The sequence below is a fragment of the Netta rufina genome (genome assembly GCF_964035555.1).
Source record: "Netta rufina genome assembly, chromosome: 2".
Lineage (NCBI taxonomy): Eukaryota > Metazoa > Chordata > Aves > Anseriformes > Anatidae > Netta > Netta rufina.
Window position 1 is genome coordinate 152157559 of NC_140124.1, and position 13760 is coordinate 152171318.

Genomic DNA, 13760 nt, shown 5'->3' on the forward strand with positions numbered 1-13760 from the left:
CCATACTTTTCAGACTTGGACTAAAATGTCTGAACCAGATAAACAATTTTGCAGTGCCATTCTGTGGAATAAAGCATTTTAATTGAGGTGGTAACTCAGTTCTCAGTACATCCAGGTCTTTAAACGTCAACAAAATGTAGCTGATGTTTGAAAAGGAGACCCTGCCCAGTTCTCTGGATATGTCCCGATGTTCCCAAATTTCACTTTCTCTTCCTCCCTTCAGACTCAAGCTAGGCCTTGTCTTCATAGATGCTACAGCAAGTATCTTGCTTCTAGAAGGCTGAAGAGCTGGACATAACAAGAGACTGTTTTTAGGGAGCAGAGTGATACTCAGGTATCTCAAGACCAGAAACCAGAGAAATCACAGTCCACTGTGACAGTGGACCCCTACTGCCCCCACCTTTGGTCTGGCCGTTGCCTTGCTCAAACACTGGCTGTTGCACCCAAGGCCCTGCTCAGCAGATAGCGATCACAACATTGAATCAAGCTGGGTGCTAGAGGAACTGATAGGCAGGCATCTTGCTCAGCAGCTGACGGCCAACAGAGCACGTGCTAAAAAAATAACATGACTATTAGTCCATCATCTTACCCCATAAATAGTGAGCAGGCCAAGAGCCCTTTAAGGTCTCCTGCATGACAACAGACTGCATAAAAAGATGTCTCCTTAAGTAGGGATGCCTCTTGAGGTCTTGCCTTCTGCAGAAATCCCTTATTCCTCACCAGAGATTCCTTGCCACAACAGGTCCTTGGTATTAATAGCTTGCTAAACTTTGTAAGATTATATCTTAAACTTTGCCTAAGATTATATCTTAGACCGATTGTACACATAGAATCCTTAGACATAAACTGTGAACCAGGTCTGGGACTAGGAGTGGATTCAGCCACAGCTAGGCTCCTTATCTCTTTGGTTCAAGGAGTTTAGAAAACTAGGGGGTCCACTCTGAATCTCAAGACTCAATGGGAGGGTCTCCCTGACACATTACTTACTTACCCTGTCCTCTGTGCAGTAAATAATCAAGTGCACCTTGCCATCTTGTACATTGGTAAGCCACTGTCTTAAGTGTTAGATCACTACAACATATCAATAAATACACTGCTGTTTCTCTCTTAAAAGTGAAGTGTTTAACTTCATTCATGACACCCCCACAGCTGAAGCTTTTGTGTAGATATGCAGAGAGTGTCTGATCCCCAAAAGTCCAGGAAGATTTCCTCTACAGTCATCTCGTAATGAGATTATTAAGAGCAGAACATAAATGTAATCAGAATGGACCCTGATGCATTCATATTAAAAAATGATATGGCATTTGGGATAATAAGGCCAGGTCCCTGTGATCCTATCATTCCCTTCTTCAAACAGGACGTAATTTGATTCTAGCTTTGTTCTAAGGATCAGCCTGGGTAGAGCATGTGTATGCATGTGATTTGTGAGATAAGGACTATAAGGCTAACCTACATGTCCCTTGGTATGAGGCTAAAGCAATGACTCATCATCTTGCTGACTGTTCTTACAACAGGACAAGGTCTTTCATTAACCCGGATCTTCATCTTTCAACATACAGCTTGTTATACGCTATTTACTTGAAAAGCAAAGCAGTCAGAAAGTTTCTTTAATGAGCACAATAGATTCTGATCTCTGCTCGCTCCTCATTTATCTCAAATCTATATTCCATAGTCAGCGGTGAGTACAAGTGGGGGAAGAAAAGGAGGAGGCATAATGGTTAGCTAGAAGAGAGCAAACTGCAAAGATAACAGAGGCCAAGAACAAATATGACAAATTTAGACAAAGGAAAACAAGATTAGGAATGATGTGAGAGGATCTAATGTAGTCAAATTAAGGCAATCCAGAACAACGGCTGGCGCTTTAGGTCACATTCTGTCTTCATTTGTGTACAGGTTGGATGGGATATCAGCCAGGGCAGAGTCTGGACATTCGTTATACACTCTGCTCTCCACTGTGTAACTGCTTTACTGTATGCTGTTCCCTGTTCTGATGGCAGGTATAAATATATGTAACATGTAAATCTAAAAGACTTTCAATATGCAAGCTAGAGTCTAAACTACCTTATCCTGTTTCTTTGTGTGATTTTGTCCTGTTTGAGTCTATAACATTTATACAGAAAAAGCTTCTTGACATCATGACTTTTAATTTATTATTATCAGTGCAACTGCAAGAAAGCTTTTCTTCATGATACAGAAACTCAGCTGTTCTCTTGTAGTTGCCCCACAGCAGTCTAAAATTTTCCTCTCCAACTCAGAATAAAATTATACATAATGGATATTTAGTTTGGATCACAGTTGTTTTTGTTTGTTTGTTTGTTTGTTTGTTTTGTTTTCTGTTGCCACTGTTGTTATTGTTGTTTCCTTTGGACATCTTTCTTTGCACTTTGCCTCTCTGATAATCTTCCCTGAATCATTATCGAATCACAGTATCTCATTAAACTTCTTGGTTAAAAGCACAGAAGTAGAGAATAAATGTCACTTGTTCTGTTTGCACACTTCCCAGTTTTCCACAAAGCACATAATGATAAGACCTAAATGGTTCCTACCTGAAATACAAGCAAATTGAATGAGATCACTAGGGGAGACTTGCAAGAGGGTGTTTGTGGCAGGTCTTTTGTTTTGAACTAGTGTGTAGCTTACAGCAGAGACCTCTGTACACCCTCAGGACATAGCCCCTCAGATCCGTCCTCTAGTGGAAAGCTGACATCAGAAAGTGGGAAGTCTCACTTAGTTACCACCATCAGAGCCAGAAAACCTAACTGGCTTTCCCCTTGTGTTATTTGAATGGAGAGTAAGAAAATCCCTTCAATCTCTGCAGAGTTAACATAATAACCAAGCATGGAAGGTTCAGATCCTCTCCTACCTATATGATATGGGCCTGGCTCTTCTGTAGTTTATCATGAACCTCAGAAGCTAACGGGACCTTCAGGAGTCTCTGCCTGAAGTGAGGTCCAGTAACTCCATGTTTGGAGCAATACATGAAGATAGAAAATTATTTAGGTCTTCTCTGATTTGCAGACAGTTGCTATGAAATAGTAAGTGTGTTGGCAGCCTGGGGAAGAGATACGCATGCTTCTCCCTCCCTCGCCTGCACTAATGTTTGTTATTATATAGACACTCATCACAGCTTCTAGCTCCAGCTAGAGCTCTCATTAATCACCACCTGGGAACACCATACACAGAGCAGGCATACGTGAGCTTTTGTGAGAAAAAGTGGAGAGGAGGACGGCTGCGTGTCATGCGGGGGTGTGAGTGATGATTTTGGGGTGCTGAGTGAGAGACTGAAGTGAGGAAGAAGTAGTGTGTGTAGGAAGGAGATAAAGAACACCACAGGAGCTGTTTGGGGAGACAGAAAGAATAAGAAAACACAGAGGAAAAATAAAGTCATCCCGATTTCAAACAAATTGTGCAAATGAGGAAAGAGCTCACCACTAACAATAGCCCATTTCAACTGCTCTTGTGCCACAATTACTGTCAACATCTAAAAGACAAAATTAAAATCAGGCCAAGACCAATGGCTTGTAGCAATGATGAGGCCAGGAGGAGCCCTTCCCCGTGTTTCTGGTATAGTACTTTCCTCCCTGCAAAGACTTTCATCTAGAGCTCATTATGAACAATTTTCTTTTTGGTCTTAATTTGTACTAAGAACGGCACAGAAAGTATCACAGGGCAGGCATCTCTTCCATTTCCTGCAAGGTTTTCCTCTGATCTCTGGTAATTGGTGGACTGCTAAAAAGGTTATTATTATTAATTATGTTTATTATAGTCATGTCTAACAGCCAATGAACGATATGGTTATCTTATGCTAAACACTGAATGAACACTGAGTGGTAGAAGGTCTCCTTGCCCCAAAGAATTTGTAGTCTACATGGAGACATGAGGTTAAAGGTTTAATGCAGAGAATGAAGAAAGTGCTGGCAGTATATGGTGTATGGCAATAGCTCCTTGCTTTTATTTTACTGGCACGATGAGAGGAGTTAACTGCAGAAGAAGAAATCTTGAAGTACAGAAAGAAAAAAAAGAAAGATGCCTGATGTGATGTCAAGAGGCTCTAAGAGTACAAGACAGGACCATTCAGAGTTACAGATATGTCTCTGAAATTCAGTAGTCCCCTGGCTTGGAGGGTTCTGCTTGCAGCTGCTTTGTATCCCTCAGTGGTGCCTCTCTATGATTTTTTTATTATTTTATTTTTTTTTTTTCCCCCCTTGGAGTACACAGCAAAGCTACTATGCTATCACTTGGTAAATTACACTCCCACTGGGAAGCTCAACAGTTGCTTGGAGAATAGAAATGATAATAGTCCAGCACAACTGTTTTAGGAATAAAGTGGACAACTTTTGTGTTGCAGACGAAAGCCAGTGCCCTGTCAAAGCAGCTTTTTCTGGGCTTGGTCACTTTCCCACTGTTTTCCAGAGTACATACAGGAATAATGGAACAGCGCATAAAGACAGAAAATTCTTTAGTTCTTTTCTGATTTGCAGACAGAATATTTTCTTCTTGAAATGTAAGGAATCTTTCTTTTCTCTGACTTGAAAACTGGAAGAAAACAGTTTCCTTAACTCAGAGATACTGCCCTCCTACACATTACAGCATCCACAGCTGCATGGAAAGTTCACCTACAAGTCATCAGGGATGTCAATCCCACTAAATATGATAAAGGACTGCATGTATGATGACTCTTCCTATTATAGATAGAAAATCTACATCCCTACTTTTAAGGTAGGTGCCCGTTTTTTGGCTCAGAGAACAGACATCATGGTATAGCTCACATCTAGGACAAGAGGAAATGTCCTCAAGTTGTGCCAAAGGAGGTTCAGGTTGAAAATGAGGAGATATTTCTTCTCAGAAAGAGTGGTTGGGCATTGGAACAGGTTGCTCAGGGAGGTGGTAGCATTACTGTCCCTGGGGGTGTTCAAGGAAAGGTTGGAAGTGGTGCTTAGTGACATGGTTTAGTGGGTGACATTGGTGGTAGGGAAATGGTTGGACCAGATGATCTTGGAGGTCTTTTTAATTATTCTATGATTCTATGATCTCTCCAGATAAATTGTCTTCCCCTACTCCTCCCAAACAGGGTGAACTTAATGTATACTGAATAATGAGGAGAGTCCCTGGCTGATGCTATTCCCAGAACATACTTGGGGAAAAAGTGCTAGCTGCCACAGGAATACTGTGGCATTAAATAGTATTGGTGAGTATGGACCAGCTTTGTTGCTATGTTTTGGCCCTGTCTAGTCTAAAATGTAGACAAAACTGAAAGAACCAATTCTGTAAACTTGTCACAATGAAGCCAGGCAATGTCTTTTCAATGTTACACTTTTATTTCAGATCCTTGTTGATGACTGCCTTGACAGAATAGTACTTTTTTTTTTTTTTTTAAGTTGATTTATTTGTTACATATTTTAGGTTTTCATCTTTGAGACCTTTGTCTGAACCTGGCCATGCAAAATGAATGGCCTTTACTGAGAACAGCAGATCCACAAACTAGAGCTGGAACACTTTGATCCTAGGTCTTTTGACTTTTTCTCTATTTCAGTCCAGTTGACAAAATCAGTCTAAACCATCTCCGTGCTTAAAGCTGCTCAGATGGTTGCTGGATCAGTATGCAAGTCATATTTTTTGACAACAGGGAATGTCAGACTAGTGTGACATGTTGTGTTTCCTTTTAGGTAAAGCTGGCAGTATCTAGTGGTTTGGTGACTGTGGCAGTTTTTGTCTGATTCGTTCAGCAGATGGCTTCGATATGCTGGAGCTCAGTCCCTTGCTTTGAAATACATAATCCTTGGCTAATTTTATGATGCAGAGACAATATGGGACACAAAATTATATACCTTTTACCACAAGAGGCATTACACATTCAGTGGCATGCTGCCAATTATGCATTTCAGGATGTCTTCAAGAAATCAAGATGTGCAAAAGTTTTAATGTGAAGGGAAAACTTAAAGATAAATTAATACTCTTACTGTCAGATCTGTTTCTATGTTGAATGTTCCATACCACTTGAATAATGAGATTTGTAGATGTATATCATCATTTTCATTTGAGCTTCACTGTCTAATTTCATTGCTCATTAGTATCACTAATACAGAATGGTGCTTTGTTATAATTGGGGATCATCTTCAGTTAGCCTTTGGGCCACCCTTATCAGTGTGTTATCTAAAAGGCAGTATATTTTATCATGCGTTTCAGCATTCTACTATCTATATGCTTTGCAGCTAAGTTTACTTGGTAGATTCTGCAATGTAGTTTTAAAATTTGGCTTCCTGTACATACAGTCTTTAATGCACACATTTTCTGACATCTTTAGTAATGTGCTAAAATGGCAAAGAAAGTTTTACAGGGAAGAGAAATTGTTGGTTTGTGCTGCTGAATAATTCTTCAGCTCTTAACTTAAAATGAAGATGTAGATATAGAAATGAAAGAGAGAAGAAAACAAAGTAGGAGATACAAAAACTCATTCGTGACTAGGAGCTACGAGCCAATTACTGTGCTGTAATTTGGGAAACAGAGTAGGATTGTTCTATAGAATGCTTACTTCTAGGCTGACAAGGAAAATGCAAAACTGCCTGTATCACAAAGTTGTGAGGTACATATGAATCACTGATAATAGGAATGCCTAAGTAAGTAAATGATATTTGTTTTAATGCTTAACAAGGCCACATAATTAAAAGACAGGAGGTGACAGTGAGGTATTTTTTAGGGAAGTATTAGAAGTGTAAGATTCTTGCAATTTTCAAGTAGGATGGTTATTTTAATCTTTATTGTAGATGCCTATAAGAACAGTACAAATCAAGGCCCCAGAATGTTCCTCTCTAAAAGGGTGAAAGGGATTATCTGGCTTTTGTGTTAATAATTTGTCTTACAAGAACATTTAGAATTATGAGCAAAACCTCACTGTCATTCAAGGAGTGGGGATCCCCCTCTGAAGAGTGTATTACCTCCTGAGACAAAATGAACTCAAAGGATTGGCCTTTGAGTGTTGCATTAGTCGCATTTTGTAAAGGGGACCAGTGACCAACAGTTATTAAATAATGTACCAAAACCCATACAAAAGGTCACAGAAAGCATCTAGAAATTAAACCAAGGTCATAGGAGCTCCAGTACAGTCATTGCCCTGTTTCTACCATGTGCTAGTCTCCAGGTACTCTTGAGCCCAAAATGAGAGGGTTTCTTCCAAAGCTCAGCTTTGATATGTCAGGTGGGCGAGACATAGCACTCTACACAAAGCTATATTTTGGCTCCCTTCCCAGCAACTTCAAGGAGAAATTGACTTATAAGTTTGTTGGCGTATAAACACCTACATAAGTAATTGGAAGTTAGTTGACTTAAAAATAAGTGAAGTACAGTTATAAGGAGAATCTAACAAAAATAAATAAATAAATAAATAAATAAAATCTCCTTGTGGTTTTGGTAAAGACTTCAAAGGAAGGCTTCCAGTATGAAATACAGAAAGAAAGCAAGGAAATTGCTCATATATTGTCTTCACCTAATATATTGCATGTAGGACGTTCAGAAATGCAGACACAACTGGAGACAGACTTTGCTAGCAATGACAAATATGGAAAGATAACGGTAAACATGCTGGAGGAAAAATAATGCCTGAAAGAGAAGACACATTCATAATGTTTGTGCCCCAAAGTACGAATATGTACGGAAATTATTTTACATTTAGATATAAGCAATAATCTTTCATAATATTTTATTTTAGTACCTTTGCAAGTATTAATAATAGTTGATTTTCTCCTAGCCCTTTATAGGCGAACTTGTTGAAAATTAGTGCAAACTTTGTTTAAGTGAGGACTTCAAATTATAACTTTTTTTTTTTTCTTTTTTCTCAGAGATAAATTCATTTAGTAACTTGTTTGTGTAGGCTTTCATCCTCTGACCACGTACTTTGCTCCTCCTGCATATGAAATATGTCAAATTAATTGGATTTCTTATGCATTGGTATGGAGTATGGCACAAGCAATCTGAAATTCTGATTCTTATTATTTGTAGACTTTATCATTTGCTTTACAGCTGATATAGCTATGAACATGGCTGTGCCAGTACCTGAAGTAAGTCGGAGCTCTGAGTTGGATGGAGAGCACACCACAGATACCAAACAGGCTCTCCGTCATCACAGATGGCCTTATGGAAACACAAGCAAGAAATAGCTTCTAAAGTAGAATTTTTAAATGAACATTCAAATAAAAAAATCTGTTAGGTAAAATAAAAATAAATGGATTTGCACTCAGATTCCCCCTCTTTTCCAGCTCTGGTTCTTATAGCATTGGGTTCAGTTTGGTAATTTACGGTACCTCACTGGGTACTACAGGAGTCGGACGCACTTGGACTATGGAAAGTCTTTTTTTCTTTTTCTTTTTTTTTTTTTTTTTTTTCTTGTTCTTTAGAAGTTTACCAGTCTCTGTCTGTGCTTCAGGTTCACTGCTGGTCTGCTTCTGCTCTGTAATCCAGCTACATTGTTTGGGATGCTCCCATGAGGGTCAGAAATTCTCCTCAGTTCAAAAGGCATCACCTCAAACAAGGAATATCCATCAGTTCAAGGCAGACAAGTAGCTTTACTTCCTGGACATTTTTAACAGAGGGGATGTGTAGCAAGACAGAGCAGGTTGGAAGCAAACAGATTAAACAGTTGTAACATCCTTCACTATATCATTCCTTAATACAGGCTCCCTCATAAGCTCTTTTTGGATTCCCTACTACTGTTTCTTGTATTCATTTGTTTGGTTTGCTGGAAATAAGATTTTGAATTCTTCTGGGCTCAGACTGTTTTCTTGAGAGTCTGAACAACTCCTCCCATAATGGAGTCCAATTTTCTTTCACCCTCTTGGCCACTATCAGAATACAGAATATAAATTATAATGGTAATATGCCTGGGTGGAATACTTTTGTTCCTTTAATAGTCCTTCCTTCTCATTCCTGCTTTGTGTTTCAGAGAGGTGCTTGGTAATAGCTTAAAGTAGATTGTGTTGCATGTATGTTAAGAGTACTAACAGAGGGGAGATAAAAGAATTCTTGTTGGAAAAGTGGCCGCTGTGCTCATGGGTCAATGTGCAATATTCATTTGCTGTAATTTCAATTTCCAGTAAGCTGTCCAATACATCTGTTTCAGTGCCTATTATATCTGTGTCATCATCTACCCCCAGACTAATAAGAGTAATTTCATTAGTCTGGACATTTGAAAAAGCAAAACTTTTGTCTGAAATTAATAACTCCCACAGATTAATCAAAGGTAATTATATTAGGAGAAGTTATGTCTTCTTGTATCCTGAGTCATAAAATGAAATTCTCATTAAAATTGTATTACATTCATTACCCACGTATACCCAGATTCCCAGAGATATACATTATATAAGAATCTCCATTTCAATATTGCTTGCAAAACTCATTTTGATTCAGGCCAGTGTTTCAGCATGGTAACACTCACTCTGAGGAAACCATGCATTTCCTACACATGCAACTTAGATTGTTCTGTTTTGAATAAAAATGCAGCATTCAGCTTTGCAAAAGCCAAGAAGTTCACTTAGTTCAGTTGTACTCTCCAACTGATTTCTGACTATAGCTATCCACCACTCTTTCAGGAGGATAATGAAGTTGATATTACACCTCTCCCCTTTAGAGTATAGCCTAAAATCACTGAATTTTGTGTTACCTGATAGGTTTTGTGAGCATGACAAGTTGGGCAGAACCCTAGCAACTCATGTGACAAGTGCTATTTTTTACACCTACTTTCACTGAGCTCCCATTTTGCCCTCTAGCTTTTTATCGTTTCTTTCTATTGAGCTTTGAGCAGCAACTTGCTCCTTCTGTGAATCTACATAGTGCTCAGCACAATGCAGCCCTGACCTTGGCTAGGGAGCTGTAGTGCTGTGAACAAAAAAATATTAATTAACTGCTGTGCCCTAGCCAAAACATTTTCCCTTCAAAGGTGCATCAGGATTTTGCTCTACGTATTGCTTGCATTAAGGACTGCCAACTCTGTCCTTTTGTGGTGAAATGCGCTAAAGAAATAAAAAGTGTTAGTTTTTTCCAAGGTAAGGTAAATGTTAGCAAGGTTGCTCTTAGTAAGAGACAAGGTTACCCACTCCTTTTCTGAGGCTAATAATACATTAATTACTTGGACAAGAAAGAAAACTCAAGGAGGGGAGCTGCTCTTTTAACTTTGCTCACCAGCAGCAAGTCATTTATTGATGTGATTTTCTATCTTATCTAAGAAAAATTCCATAGCTGCCACTTTCTTTTGAACTACTTTTGCTCCTACAAACTTCCCTAGAAGTCCATCTTGCTGTTCAAAATACCACAGTTAAAGGCTGCATTCCCTGGGAGTTGTCCAAACAAGGATGGTACAGAAATAATTAGTAAAAATCATTAGGATTTGGAAACCTCATCTGTTTCTTAAAATCTTATCTATTTATTATTTTCTTGAGGAGTCCCATTATCACACTGCACTTCCTCCTTTCTGGTACCAGTATGAATTAAATCAAAGAAATGAATTGCTGTGTGTGTTGCTAATCTAACAAAGACCTTCATTTATTTATTAAAAAAAAAAAAAAGGCAAAAACTCAATAGTCAAAGCAATGTCCTTGAAAACACCAGAACCTGTTATTAAGTGGGGTCTATAGTGCTTTATGGAAAATGAAGTTGTTCTTACATCTCCTCTTGTACCTTATTGACCAGATTTACTGCTTGGATCATAACTGGACACACTCCATCTTTATTGAGGGGCAGCTCTGGCTATGGAGCTCCAGGTTTAGTGCATGAGATGAGATGATTTAACTGGGAGTACCCACTTTAGGAGTTACCAGGGCAAAGGAACAATCAGAAGTGTTCCTTGTACAATAAAGCAGGTTTGGGTGAAAATGTTTTACCAGCTGAGAATTATATAATGAATATTAAGCCAAAGGAAGACAACTTCAAACCAAACAAGAACAAGCCAATCTGTTCCTACGTTACCAAAAGTAAGCTGTCATGTTCTTGTAATGATTTTTTTTTCTTCTTACAGTTGCAGCAAAGCATGTGAATAGAGCTAATAAAGTGTTGGAGGCAAAGAACAAAAAGTGAGGCCATATTGAGTATCTGACTACATCACAGCTGTGCCAGTAATAGTGCTTGCACTTCCAAGGTGAAGGAGAAGATGCAATATTGGTAGGATGCAATTAAAGGTAATTGCCTTCATGGTCCTAATCTGCGCAAGATGTGACCCACTTCTCTGAAATAACAATGAGGGAATACAGACATGCTTTCAAGGTACCACCATATGAGGATGCTGTAGGGCAGGACCCCATACACAGATGAAAGAAGACCAGAAACCAAGCACATTTACCATAACAGATTCTTTTGTTGGCAGGTTACTACATGGAGTAACTTTTTGAAATGAAAGATCTAGGTCAGATCTAGGTCATTTTGAAATGAAAGATTTTTAGGTCAGAGGTTGGACTCGATCTTGAGGTCTCTTCCAACCTAGAAAATTCTGTGATTCTGTGATCTATGAATGACAGCTTATGTTCCTATATGTAATATAGCCAGTGGGATCTTGCCATATGTCTTGAAATTCAGTAGAAACATTTCATTTAATGCCTCAGCACAGTACAGGACACTAACAAAAGCCTTCTTGACTACAGCACAGAATAAGTACAATCTTGTAAGGAGCTCCTGAGCAGCAGAAATGGCAACACATCTGTGACCAGCCTGTCAGCTATAATATGCTGTGCAGGGTAGATTTCTAGCATGCCTCTCATGACAACAGGCACAGAATGTACAAAATATCCAAACTTGTGACCTGCAGCCACAAACAGCCAGAGCTGCAAGGGCAGAGACCATGTCAGCAGTAGCAGGTGTGAGGACATGAGTCAGTCATGCAAACAAGTGTGTATTGCTGCACTGACCACCCAGAGCATGAGTTACAGAACAAAGTTGTGCAAGTGGCAGGGTTTTTGCTATTCTGTTTGTCATATGAGACATCCTGATGATGAGTCTGGTTACTCCTCTCTTTCTTACACACTCCTTCTTTGTGCTGACCTTGAGATGCTTTTTCTCAACTTCTTGTGTGTTGGAATGCATCCCAAGCAAATTCTCCAGAATTTGGCAAAACTAGCTCATGCAAATTATGGCTTGATGTCAACTGGGTTTATTTTTATTCATAGGGAAGCTCGCGGAAGGTGTTGTGAAAAAGGTGTGGACAGAAGGATCATTTCCACATATCTGAAAAACTAAGTGTGATGGAACTGGATTAAAAGAGAGATGACAAAACTGGGCAGAAGTCAACATTATTCCCAGCAGCCCCCTAAGAAACACTAGATGGCAACAGCAACAAATGAAGGGATAAAGAAAAAAAAAGGCGTCTTACTCCTTTATAAAGCTACTCTAGCATATCGGGATGTTGAGGAACTACATCTGTTGATCTTCTTTTTTATTCCCCACAATATTGTAGGGCATCAAGAAAACCTTTTTTATTTCTTTAATTCACTTCTACCAACTGAGAGTGGGTTAACCCTATTAACAGAGTAGCGGAGAATCTGGAGCTTGACTAAGTTCCACTCTGCTCTGAGAAATATAGGTACTTTAATAAATATTTTTAGTCCCATCCTGATGTGCTCTAAATTTGTTTAATGTTTATATTTAACCATAGCATGAAAGTATTACATGATATTCCTCAAAGGAGAATAGCACTAGTATTGAGGCAGGCTGATTTTTTGGGACTTAATCCAAGACCCATAGATCGACTGTTAGAGAATGTGGCCTTCATGCGGCCCAGTTTATTTTTAACCACAAGATCATTTTACATTGAAGCAAATGACAGCAGTCTGACATATCTGAATCTGTGATCTTTCACTTCTTTTCCTTAGCTTACACCTACAGTGCGTTTATGAAAAATGTAAAATATAACAGTTTTTTCAAGCTCATAAACCTGTGATATATTTTTTTCTAATTTATTTTTTCAATGCTCATTCTTCTGAGGAAAAATTTGCATGATAGTACCAAAGAACTGAGTAAAATTTGTAATTAAGAAAGGAATTTTCTAGCAATTTTATGTGCTAGATGAAATAATTTTCCAGTAATAAAAGCCTTATTTGCTATCTGTAGCATGATTTAATCATAAATTACTAAAAGGACACTGTGATCCAGACAGCCTTATGTTCACTCTCAAGTATCTAGTCTGTAACACTAAGAACTTTTCAGGCTTTGTAACCTTATAAATAAATGCATGTTATTACATATGAATTGTTGAGACTTTTTATAGTCTAATCATCAGTTTGGCATATACACTTCTTCTATTTCATTGAATCATATGAAAATAAAATACTTCCTAAAACTAATTTCATCTTGAGAAAATTTGTCTTGTTGACAATTTGGTGCTTCTGCCTAAATCAGAATGATTTTTACTGATAAAGCATTATGATAATTATTGTCAGTAGCAGTAATTGTTAACTGTAAAAATAACTATTATTTTCTTGTTTAATTGCCAGGAAACCAGAAATCTCTACAATGAGCAACTTACCCAAGAACAGTTTTGTATTGGTGGTAAAATATGTTCAAGACTGAAGTCATTAAAAAAAAAGAGTCTTCTTTACTGTTTCTATACTGGGTTAAAAGTATAGGTTCGTAACTTCCCATCTGAAATTATTAGGCATTTTATAAATCAAGTATTGTCCTTATCCTAATTCTTATAACCTTTTTATTATGTTGAAATTATTTATTATGTTAAACAAAAATGTATTTGACATTTTTGTCTAAGTTAAAAAAAAATAAAAATAAATCTG

The 13760-nt window shown here is 38.2% G+C and overlaps 1 long non-coding RNA gene across 2 annotated transcripts in view; it reads left to right on the forward strand.

Annotated features, from left to right (window-relative positions):
- LOC311222374 overlaps positions 1–13167 on the forward strand; it is a 32126-nt gene extending 18959 nt beyond the window's left edge. The window contains exons 1-3 of one of the 2 annotated variants that reach the window (XR_014619348.1): positions 5069–5188; positions 11003–11162; positions 12144–13167. This is a non-coding gene — a long non-coding RNA (uncharacterized lncRNA). Of the gene's footprint in view, positions 1–5068; positions 5189–11002; positions 11163–12143 lie in introns of those variants that run through there. The other variant, XR_014619347.1, reaches the window with a different exon arrangement.
- The last annotated feature ends 593 nt before the right edge of the window (positions 13168–13760 follow it).